General features: G+C 37.7%; 1 protein-coding gene across 5 annotated transcripts in view; it reads left to right on the top strand.

Annotated features, from left to right (window-relative positions):
• The first annotated feature begins 1,111 nt into the window (after nucleotides 1-1,111).
• The window catches only part of LOC107039573 (homeodomain-interacting protein kinase 2), a 68,083-nt gene continuing 56,185 nt past the window's right edge, over nucleotides 1,112-13,009 (top strand). For all 5 annotated transcript variants that reach the window (XM_015259307.1, XM_015259283.1, XM_015259300.1 and 2 more), the window contains exon 1: nucleotides 1,112-1,975. The gene's annotated coding sequence lies outside the window, so the exon portion shown is untranslated. The remainder of the gene's footprint in view (nucleotides 1,976-13,009) is intronic.

The raw sequence follows: 13,009 nt of genomic DNA, 5'->3' as shown, positions 1-13,009 counted from the left end.
CCCCTCAAAATTCAAATTTCGCCCCTAAAAAGTCATCGAAAACCCCAAATATTCAATGATTCCTCATCAAATTCAGCTCTGAAACGTAAACCTACATGGAGAAAATTATTTGGTGAATTTCAACTAGATGTTGAAATAGAGAACTTACACAAAGCGCAGTTTTTCTAATTCCCCTATTCACACATTCCTCGTAACATATGGATAGCTAGACGGCGAAAATTACGGAGAAATATTGCCGAGATGTCTCATGATAATTAATTGAAAATCAGTCGTTTTCGAGGCAAATTTTTCGGTCATGACGTCACAAAGACGGTCAGGTAACGCTTCATTGGTCGAAAAAAAAGAGAGTGGGGAGTTGTCCTCCATTGGCCGAGGGACAGCTCAAGATTGGGTTATTTCGGCTCGAGCCGTTCTGTGATTGGTCCAGCGCTCGACCGTCTGTGTGGCGTCATCAGCGATTTCAAAGCGTGTGAAATCTTGAATTTTTAACAATTAATTATTAACTAATGAGCAATATTTCAAACGTTCTGAATGTAAAATAAATTATTCAGGTCTCAAACTTGAGATTAGAAAATTGCAAAAAATCCATGCGAGTTTCCTATTCATCAACAGTCAGTGAAATTTAATCACTAATTAAGTAAAATTCAGGAGCGAAGCGGCAAAACGGTCCAAGTCCATTTTGAGTACTGATCAGTTTTCAATGAATATCCCGGAATCTAAGGGAGACGGCGAAATTTTGGTTAAAACCTTTTTTGTAGAGGGAATTAAAGGCTACAAAAAAGGTAATTGCAAAAATTTCATCATCTCCCTCAAATTCGACTTAAATTCGACTCAACTAGTTGTTGAAATTCACCAAATAATTTTCTCCGTGTAACATCTGAATAATTAAATGCTCGACATAGAGCAACCAGACAATACAATTTCCATTATACTTTTTATAAAATACTAAATGTCACAAATCGAGTTGAAGAATCACTGGCCTTCGAGTTGTCACGTCCGCCCCTGCGCAGAAAGTGAGGATAAACAGACGAGGTTACCCGATTCCCCCGCCGAATCGAGCCGACGCACCGCCGTAGTGCCCGACACGCCACAGTCGTCGGCAGGAGGGCAACTCTCGAGTACCGAATGCAAAAACCCTCGATCCGTGATGGGTGATACCCTGAAAAAGCAATGAATGCTTGACCGTTCGTCGTCGCGCAGGGGAAAAGAATTGCCCTCAGTTCTAGTGCCTCGAACAAGTGGCGATTGTCGAGAGTAACAATTCACGAGTGCTCGTATTTTCGACAGTTATTTGTGGTGACTCGGGACCCGTGAAATGCGCGTCCTCGGGGTGCAGGCGGTGGCTGAAAAGTGGCGAGAACACAAGTGAAATAAGAACGTGCGGTTTTTCCGCTGTTTTATTATTTTCCCCTCGTTTTTCCTCGTTTACTCTTGGATTTTGTGATCGGGGGGCACCTACTGGCAGTGTCACCGCTCCAATCCTTCAATTCTGTTTGTCACGGCTGCGTATGGTACCGAGGAGTAACACGTACCGCAGACGTAGACGATAAATTTTTTTTACCCTGTTTAATGAAGCATTAGCCTGTGTATCAGTACACATTTGGTGTAGGCATCCGTCTCTCTCTGGTTAACGAGAGGAGAGAGGGGGGCACAGAGGCTATTGAGAGAGGCAAGATGGCTGGGTATTGTTGAGAGGTACCAGGCGGAAAGCGGGGCCGGACGTTCAGTCGGTGGATAAAGAGGAAAAAAAGAGACAAGGAGGAAAAAATAACGAGAAAAGAGGCCACGTCGGATCAAGCGAGGAACTGAAATCACAGTGGCCCGATACCTCACGGCTCACGAGAAACAAGAACATGACGCAAATATATCGCCTGTAACTGAATACCGTGGGGCGGGGAGGAGTAAAAGTTTTTCATCTTGGAAATAAATTTTTTGGGCTGAAATAAACGACGAGACACTGGTCGAGGAGTGAAAGGTACGTTGTGGGGTTTTTGGGGGGGGCTCGGGCGATGGGTTTTGGAGCAATATGCGCATTGCTGGGTTGCGTGTCTGCCCGCATGTTGGCTGGAGGGACGACAGCGATCGGTCGAGCTGGGGGGGACGGGGAGCCAGGTGTGATGGGGGTTTTTGGGTTTTTGGGGTTGGGGGTGGTTGGAATTGGGAGCGATAGGGTTGAGGGGATGACGGGATTTTTGGGGTTTCTTGAGTGAGAGTGGAGTGAGAATAGGAGGAAAGTTCGTATGGAGGGGGATTGGTCACTTTGGAGTTGGAGATCTTTCACGAAATTCGAGTTTAACCCTAGTTGGTCACCATAAGAGGAAAACGCCGCAGAAGGTCGATTTTTTTTTTCTTACCATTGACTGGCTGAGCGGAAAAATCCTAAAAATTGGAATGCGTCAATTCAAGTGTCTAGAAAATTATAATATTTTTTAAAATTATTTATATCCACAATTCCTGAAGAAAAAAAATTATTTCTAACAGACGGGCAATTTTTTCCCATGTTAAATGAAATTGCCCGTTGTGCGACGTTGCCGAAGTCTCGCTAAACGCGCCCGGGCAGTATAGAGTGAATGCGGCAACGCTCGAGCCTAATGACACGGCGGCGATTCCCTGCGGAGGTGACCAATCGCAAGTTCTCATATGGTGACCAACTAGGGTTAAGGGCTAACAGAAGGCCATCATTGTCTCGAAATTTTTAAACAAATTCCCTACTCAAAATTATTAATATTTTCTCAACCCAAAACATATTGATCTTCATCATCACCTCCTGGAGATTAATGTGCTTCGATTTTTAAAAATATCGATAACTTTTAGCAGGAAATTTGTTCAAAAATTTGAAAAATTGACGGCATTTTGTTACTTCTTAAGGATGTTTATCCAAAGTCGCAAATACTTAACAAAAATTTAATTTTTTTTAAACTGAGAGATGAAGATATTCCCTTCACTTTGATACAAATTTCAACCCACCAAGCCATGTTCATTATTTAGAAATGAAATAGACAAAATGCACCAAATGCAGGCGCTAACATGCGCTTATTTGGGATAGAATCATCCAAATATTTGCTCTTTTTGCCCGGGTACCCCAGATTTTTCTCTGGCCATNTGAAAAATTGACGACATTTTGTTACTTCTTAAGGATGTTTATCCAAAGTCGCAAATACTTAACAAAAATTTAATTTTTTTTAAACTGAGAGATGAAGATATTCCCTTCACTTTGATACAAATTTCAACCCACCAAGCCATGTTCATTATTTAGAAATGAAATAGACAAAATGCACCAAATGCAGGCGCTAACATGCGCTTATTTGGGATAGAATCATCCAAATATTTGCTCTTTTTGCCCGGGTACCCCAGATTTTTCTCTGGCCATTGGATTCAGTATGATTTTACACATTACCTTCTATTTTTAGAGTCTTCTAGTAGATGAATTATCAATTTGAATATAAATTTCATAAGAGCCCGTGTGTAAGGAAAAAATAGTTTATTTATTTCTGCCGAGACTGTTGCGATTAATTTTTTTTCAACGTTAGAAAAGTTAGTTTTATATGTTCTGCTGTCAGCCGAAAAAATTACAGAATTTTCCTTGACTATGAAAAAAAAACACATTTACCGACAATTTACCGCCACTGGCTAAACATCCTTAATTAATTTCTGGGTAATTTTAATCAGGGATAGCCAAATTTGTAATATTTTATTACGGTTACTTTTGTAGCCCTTAATTAAATAACATCTCTATTGAAATTTTTTGAGTACTCAAGTATCATCAATTCAAATATTCAAATTTTCAACTATTTTATCAATCAATAATTTGAGGTAGGAAGATTGACAATTACTTGTGTAATCGAAAATCCCTTTTCAAGAAATATGAATTATTCACTTAGTAGTGAATTTACAGTTTCATATTAACAAATTTGAAATATATCATCATTATTATTCGTAAAAAATCAAATTATTAATATTATATGATTTGAAAAATTGAATCAACACATTTTAAACCTTCAATAATGTAAGGGTCAAATCCTTGTAATATTATAGAAATTTAATATTGATGGGGATCCCTGATCCCCAACAAACAGACTAAAGTCTATGTTTAGGAATTCTTGAGGTGATGCTATTATATTATTGGTGGAGTAGAGTGAGAGAAAAAGTGGCATTTATTGTGATTTTGGAATGTCATTTGGGGTTCTTGGAGAGGGGATTGAGAATTAGGAGGAAAGTCCTTGTGGAAGGGGATTGTTCACTTTGGATTTCAAGATCTTTGACGAAATTTGAGTTTAATTACTTTGAGGAATATCTCGAGTTCTCAGAGAGATGGTGGAATTTTTGAGGAGGTATTATTATATTATTGGAGTAGAGTAAAGCGAGAGAAGAAGTGGAATATTTTGGTTTCTGGAGGTGATTTGGAGTTGTGAGAGATTGGGTTTGGGGTCTGAGGGGGATGACGCGATTTTTGGGAATTCCTTGGAGTGGAGTGGGAATTAGGAGAACAGTCCTTATGGAAGGAGGATTGATTAATTTTAATCTATAATTTATTGTTATTCTATAAATAATTTTACTCCAAGATTATTATTAGACTGCGGAATATCTCGGAATTTGAAGGAAATGGTGGAGTTTTTGTGAAGTTACTATATTTGTGGAGAGTAGAGTAACAGAAGTGGAATATTTTGAGTTTGAGGGGAACGACAGGATTTTTGGGGATTTCTTGGAAAGTGGAGTTAGAGTTAGGAGGCAAAGGAAAGGGATTGGTCTCTTTGAATTTGAAGACCTTTGACGAAATTAGAGATTAATTCATTTCTGTGCAATTTAATCCTTGATTAGGCCTTTAGAAATATCTTGGAATTCTAAAGGAGATGGTGGAATTCTTGAGGTGATGTTATTATATTATTGGTGGAGTAGAGTGAGAGAAAAGTGGGATTGTGGTTTTGGGATGTGATTTGGAGTTGGTAGAGATAGGGTTTTGGGAGGTTTTTGTGATTCTTGGAGAGGGCATTGAGAATTAGGAGGAAAGTCTTTATGGAAGAATGATTAGTCACTTTGGATTTAGAGATATTCGAAGAAATTCGAGCTGACTGACTTGCTGTGTAATTTTACTCCGAGTTTAATCTTTGAGGAATATCTGGGAATCTCAAAAAAATGGTGGAATTTTTGAGGAGGTATTATGTTATTGGTATAGTAGAGTAGAGAAGTGAGAGAAGAAGGGGAATATTTTCGTTTTGGGAGGGGATTTGGAGGTCGGAGAGATAGGATTTTGGAAGGTTTTTGGGAGTTTAAATTTGATGATAAGATTTTTGGGGATTTCTTGGAGAGGGGACTGAGAAATAGGAGAAAAGTCCTTATGGAAGGAGGATTGGTCACTCTGGATTTAGAGATATTTTATGAAATTCGAGTTGAATTAATTTATTCGGTATAATTTTACTCTACGATTATTATTAGACTTTGAGGAATATCTCAAAATTCAAAAGAAATGATGGAATTTTTGAAAAGCTATTATTATATTATTGGGAGAATAGAGTGAGAGAAGTGGAATATTTTGTTGGGAGAGATTGGGTTTGGTGGGGTTCGGGGGTCTGAGGGGGACAGGATTTTTGGGGACTTCTTGGAAAGTGGAATGAGAATTAGAAAAAAAATCTTCATAGAAGGAGGGAGGGAATCTTCTTCGAGATTCGAATTGAGTTGATTTATTCTGTGTAGTTTTACTCTATGATTAGGCTTTGGGGAATATCTCAGAAGAATCTCAGAGAATTACGAGGGAATTTCTTATGAAGGAAGGATTCACCACTCTCCATTTGAAAATATTTGACGAAATGCGAATTGAGTTAATTTGTTTTTATTTATTTAAATTTGAGATGGTGTTTCTGGAGATTTCTAGGGTCTAACAGTGATGGCCTAACAGTGATGGTTTCTTTGGAGTGTGGAGTGAGAATTAGGAGGAACGTGCTTATGGCATGAGGAATGTCACGTCTGGATTTAGAGATATCTGTCAAAATTCTAATTTAATTGATTCATCATGTGTAATTTTACTCTATGATTAGATTTTGGAAAATCAGGCCCGGTCGCGCGCTTGGCCCTCTTTGGGGTATGACCGGTAGGGGTTGGTGGGATTGGGTGTGACCCATTACGGGTCGAACCAATAACTTCCCGACCAGTTGTTTTTTCTTTCATTACTTTTTTTTATCATGTATTTATTCAATCTTTTTCTCACATTTCTCCGGGGAAATACCCATAGAAGGAAAGTTCCTTCGGAGATTTAATAAACGCTGGGGTCATGCCACAGTGAATGCAGTGCACGCTATACGCAACGCTAGTCATTGTCAGAAATATTCGGTAAACAGTTGAATAATTATTTCATGTTTAACGTTGCATCCATTGTGGCATTACCCTTAGGGTGATTTTGCAAAGAACGCATTTGCAATTTAAGTTAATTCAAACTTCAATCAAGTTAATTAAACCCACTTTATTGACCCATTTCAATATTCCCTCAATTCCGCAGCTGAGCCACTTAAAAATTTGCAACTTCATAGTTGACCCACTTCAAAATTTTCCAACTTCAAAGTTAACCTACTCTAAAATTTTCCAACTTTCCCTTTTTTTCAATTGCAAAATTCGAAAGTTTTATTTAAAAAACGCAACAACCACTGAGACGATTTCGCTCAAAATCCAAAGAGAATCAAGTTATGTGGAGACGCATCGATTACACAAATTTAATTCAAATCCCATCCATTGGGTTTTTTCCATTGACTATTTTCACTCATCTCTGCATAACGTCTAAAAAATTTTTTTTGGGAATTGTTGGAGATTATAATGGTACATAAAAATAACGCAATGAACGTTTGTTCAATAAAAAAATATACGTAATTTGTTTGACGTGATGCAGAACCGCGTGAAATTAGTAAATGGAAAAAATTAATTATTTCGTGATCTATTCCACGTAAGGCAAAAAGCATACGTGATTTTATTCTTTGAAGTCAGATGAACATTGTAAAGAAAAGAAAACCCGGATCGACTGAAAACTTACAAAATACGCAAACTAAAAAATACGCAAAATTACGATTTACGTTTAAATACGGGGCAAAATGGGCTGGGTCCGTCATTTTTCCAACTCTCATCATCCCCATCATGTATCAAAAGTTGTTCGGTGGATCGCGTCACTAATCGCAGACTTCAAAGTTTTACCGAGATCTCCCCTTAATACTTGTTGTTGACAATTGAAAATTTGGGTCATTGCTCATTGTTTTCTTACTCTAAATGGGATAGTTTACCCAGATTCTGGAAAAAACATTATTTGCACCGTAATCGACTAGCAAAAAAAATCGATAAATTTTCATTTTTAGTTTCAATTATATAACTAACAAACCGCCGAAACGATTCAATTCAAAATTTAATCAGGTCCAAGTCTCATTGAGGCGCATCGATGGGCACAGAGAAAATTTGATTCTCATCTGTTATCCAAGTGCAATCGTAGCACAAAAATCTGTACGGGGAAATTTTCATGATCCATTCCAATAATTCAAGAATGGTAAATTCAATTGTTCTCATCTAATTCAATCAGTTCTGGTGGTTGAGTAGATACGCGTGACTCAACGAGGGTTGTGAACCAAGGGAGTGAATGGACTCCTGACTAGGGATGTAAGTGACAAAAATGACCGGTCAATTACCGCGGTCATGACGGGTAATTACCATATCCATAAATCGGACGATTCGGTCAGGAATTCGAAAAATGACCGATTCAATTCTGGTGGTCAATTCTCATCTATATAGATGACACATAAATTTTTATTCGGTTATTCGGTGTCGGCAAGGTTGCTGGCGGTCATAGGGACCCTACGTCGCCACTAGGGGTCTATGCGACACTAGATAACTAAATTCGTTCAGCAAGCAATTCAGGTGAAGAGCTGAGCGAGTTAGATGAGGGAGCCGGTGGCAATTATGAGAATTAAGGAGAGAAGGACTGAAGACGAGCCTCATCCATCATTTCCACTGGAAAAATGATCAAATAAGTGAAAAAAAAGTCATTTTTGGCGTTTTTTCACATGTTTTTTGCGAATAACTGAAGAACCGCTGAGACGATCGTCTTCACAAATTAATCAGTTCTAAGTTACACAAAGATGCATCGATTGCAAAAAAAATTGAATCATATCATTCGTTCAAGAGTAATCGTCGGCCAAAATTTTGTTTACATACATACACACACACACACGAACATGTCTTCAAAATTCGTTGAAGATGATTCTAAACGTCAAGAAACGTGGAAAAATCATGAAAATTCCACATTCGATTTCCGGGGTCATTACTATATCTACCCGATAGATCGGGAAGTTGAAAATATTTCAGAATGTAAAGAGATAACGAAATTTCTGGGAAAATATCATTTGTAGATTAGAGAGACAATTACGAGCAGAAATGTCTCTTTTGGATTCAAAGAGATTTGGAAGAGAAAATTTTTTAATGAAGTTGATTTACTGCTTAATTTTACTCCGAAATAAATTTTTGCGGCACATCTCGGAATCCAAGAAAGATGATTAAATTTTTGGGAAAATATTACTTGCAGAGTGGAGTGGATTGTGAGGAAATGAAGAAAAGGTTTGATGATAATAGACTGTCTTCACTGAATTGAGATATATTCGAGAAAAACGAATTTTGGAGTGGATTTTTTTTTCTGTTGAATATTGCTCCAAAATGAATTTGTGACATAGATTGAAATCTAAGAGCAAAATTTTGCTGAAGATATAATTTGTTGAGTTGGGGGAAAACTACAGTCCAGTCTTCGTACAAGATACAACAGGGACTGTAGGGGAAAGAAATTCCGAGAATTACGTATCCCCCACATTACTTGCACTCAGAGGGGAATAGTATATTATTTCACCTGGCGATAAAAGTATTATCTGGCGAATGTGGCATTATAATGCTTTTGTCGCCGTGTGGCATACGATATTTTATGTCGTTGGGCCCGAAAACCGCGATCTAACCGAGCGAAGCGAGGTTAGAATCGCGGTTTTTTTGGGCCTAACGACATAAAATATTTTTATTTGACCTTCTCCGTGCAAGATACTAGACGATTTTCATTTTTATGATCATTTGAGTACGATTCCTGGTGTGAAATACGAATGTTTAATTAGAAGTTATTGTTCCGTTTCAAAATTACAATTCAGAAATTCGGAATAAGTTAGTTTGTTAATAGGGGCCTGCGAGGCAAAATTGAGACTTTCATTGGAATTTTGGTTTTCATAAAAATTGAGTGGAATTTTGTTTTGTTTTGTCTATTTATCGATCTAAAAAATGGACGTAAAACACATGGTACAATACGTGTAAAAAATAGATATTTTACTAGGTTTTATGACCGATGCGTTCAATTTTTTTGATTAACGATGTTCAAGCGAGGTCAAAAAATGCAGCCAATTTTTGGAAAAATCCATAGACTGAATGTGAAAACTTCGTCCACATGTGACATTGATAGATACATCTTCAAAAAAAACAGCGATTGGATTCGTTTTTTAGCCAAAATTGACAAAAAACCACTAAAAATCTGAATTTCTGCACGTGCAGCGGTGAGTTGCGACAACGCAGCACTTGCCGATTGGATGGGGGTAAATGCGGTAAATGTAAAAATGAATAAAGGACAGTTGTGGACTTCATGACATTCGAAGATAATTTCGCTTCCCCTTGAGAGAAACCGTTGATTCTGCAGTGATCTCTGTTTGGATTTAAGTCGAACACAGAGGGAACACTTGGCACTGTCACTCATGTGGGAATCATTCGTGAGTCCTCACTTCACAGAAAGGTCCTGGACTTCATTTACTGTTATTTTGCATGTCGATAGAAAATTATAACGACGTGGGTGATGAATTTTTTGAATAAACGCATATCGATGGAAAAAATGTATACGTGTTTATGCACGTAACTACGTACAGCGAGAAGCCGCCATAAAGTGTGGCCGACCAACTCTGAGGAAAAAAAACTGGCGTCGGGCCGACGTTGCCACTTTTTTCACACAAATTAATTATTTTCCATTTATTGTAAAAAATTGCATATAAAAATGTTTTGATGCATGTAGGATGTAGGAAAAAAATTAAATAGTTGTAAAAAATATTATTTGACTACAAAAGAATCTCAATATGGTCGTATTATTTAATTGAAGGGAACCGAATTTTCATGTTCAGGGATTGGTTTTCTGCAAAGAATACAATAGATTCTCCTCCGCCTTACCTCCTACATTCCATCATCGCTTGAACTTCGTTAACTGTAACGAGCGCCCATTGGTTTTGAAATCCAATTGATGTGCAATTAAGTTCTAGATCATGGATGCATATATGTCCAGTTATTTCAGCAATATCTCAAGTCCATTTTCCCTCAATTTCAACCCCTTTGTCGAGTATCTTGTACGGAGAATGCGAAACGAAAAACATTTAAGCCAAAAAGTGGGGGTATCACTCGGTACGGATTCAGGCCTTGTATCTTGTACGAAAGTGTCTTGTACGGAGACTGAACTGTACAAAAAGTCGTTGGGAAAACAGTACTGACTACTCTGGATTCAAAGATATTTTGCAAAATTCGAGTGGAATTGATGTATTCTGTGGAATGTTCGTCCAAGATCACTGTTTGGTGAACTTTTTGGAATCTAAGAGAGAGTGAGATTTCTGCGATGATATTATTTGTAGAGTGGAGTAGAAACTCCGAGAAAAGTTCTACCAAGAGTGTCTATTCTGCATTCAGACATATTTGACTAAGCTCGAGTTTAATTGAGTCAATCTTACTCTAACATCAGTTTCTCTAATCATTTTGGTATCGCCCATGAATTAAGGAATATTTAATAGTAATGACGTTTTGAGTGGAGTTCATTCATTCAGTCTAATTTTACTCCAAAATCACGTTTACGAGAATATCTTAGAATCTAAGAGAGATGGCGGAATTTTTTGCAAAATATCATTTGTTTCCTGTTTAATTTTGCTTGATAATAAATTCTTGGGACACACCATGCAAGGAAGATAGGAAAATTTCAACTCTTAACTGAGTTTTTGAAGAATATCTCCGAAGTTAAGGAAGATAGATAATTTTTCGTAATAACCTTTCTTGTAGATCTTAATCGGCTCAATGAAAAAGGTTATAATAAAAATTTTGCTGTCTGCCTCAGATCTCAAGATATTCATTGAAAATTGACCAATAGTCAAAATCGACTTAAACCGCTTTGCTACTGATTTGTAGAATTGAGTGAAAATTCCGAAAAGTTTTCGAAAGAGGAAAGTCTCCTCTGCATTCAAAAATATTTGATACTAAATCGAACTACAGTTTTGTGTTTTGTGACGTTTTGAGTTTGATCACCCAGGATTAATGCGGTGGGTGATCTAACATGTGACTAGTCCCTGGGACTAGTCACAAATAGAAATAAGCTTTCCTTTCCTAGGGCCGTCGTACCCTGTGTTGACCGGCTAACTGTCGCGTGGGATTCACTCAAGTTGGGAATGATAAGGGAATTGGAAGGTATTGTAGCGAAGATAAATACACGATTAACTGGTAAAAGTATGGTATATTTAACTCAACTAGTAACTACGATACACGACAGTGTTATTGATGGGTTCGGTAAACGCGTTATTAATAGTTGAAGGAGCTGGGATGACCGTCCAGCTTCACTCCCGATCGTACTCCGCCCTATTCCAGAGTCTTTGTAAAATGCTCAAAACCTGAAATTGCAGAGCTAGCAGTCTCACGGTCCCGAAACACTAAGACAATTAAGTGTCATCATTGACACACAACTAGAACAGTCAAACAGCTTCTTTACCGAGAAGCTGGACTCGGATGGCACCGTGAGAGTGCTGAGCTCTGCTCCTGCACGATGAGAAAGAAATCATATTTCTTTTCTCATCGTCCCACATTATAAATTTAATGTAACGTATTATTCATAATACGTCACATTGTATTCAACAAATAACCGACGTATTAATGACAATACGTCACAGTTATCTATTTTGTTTGACTTCACTCCAAGATGAGTCTTGGAATATCTGGAAATTTTAGAAAAGTACAAATTTCATGAAGATGTTATTTGAGAAAAGGAGTGACAGTCACAAGAAATTTCTTCATATAAAAAAGTTGCTCTTGACCTTGGATGCAGAGATAGTTGCCATTCGAGAGAGATATTTGAATTCTGAAGTCGAAAAATAAATCAAATATGACATTCTCCATCAATCATGCAATTATCATTAAAACGAGTGACTTTGGCCGAAGAGTCAAGCGAAATTTTTTGTTGCTGATAAAATCCTTCAAGAGATACACCTCGGCATTTTCTCTTTGGTTATTTATTATTATTTATCTATTCAAGACTCAACGGCTGAGGCCAATTATAGGGTCAAATCATATTACATAATATTCATATAAATCAAATATACATATATTTACAAAGAAATCCAGATTAAGGAAGATGGAGGACATCATTGCATGTCATTGTAACGTGGTTTACATATTCCTGAGGGATTTAAGGATGTTCAGCCAATAGCCCACATTATTCACCATAATTTTGATATTGTCTCATACGCCAGGTTTATAATTGAGCCGCACGTTAGTAATAATCTTAATCCTTCCATCGGGGCATCCTAGTGGGGAATTGATTTCTGCAAATCATTTCTTGTAATATTACGCTTAGGGAAGAAACGTGACTGTGTGAACTCTGATCGAGATGTTGCGTGGGTTAGACACTCAAGATATTGAAAAAAAAACCACAAGCTATTTACTTTGGACTATGGAGAATCTATCGCCGGCGAGAACAAGTAAGGGACCGGGTCATATAGACGTGATATCTTCGATTGATTTTCGAATTCCTCTAAAAAAAATTTGACCGCCATTACGAGTCGAGCAACGCGACAACACCGCATAACAGCTGATCGAGGTCGACAAAGTCGGTGACGATAATTCAGTGCTGGAAGCATGCGGACACGTATAACACACACAAACATTCATCTCACTGTTACAACCCCACTACTCGCCGAAGCGTGCGATGTTGCCGGATCAAAATTCGACT

The sequence above is a fragment of the Diachasma alloeum genome, unplaced genomic scaffold, assembly GCF_001412515.2.
Source record: "Diachasma alloeum isolate Michigan unplaced genomic scaffold, Dall2.0 Dall_scaffold_00178, whole genome shotgun sequence".
NCBI classification, from domain to species: domain Eukaryota; kingdom Metazoa; phylum Arthropoda; class Insecta; order Hymenoptera; family Braconidae; genus Diachasma; species Diachasma alloeum.
The sequence above is the reverse complement of the archived record's forward strand: the minus strand, read 5'-3'. Positions and strand labels throughout refer to the sequence as shown.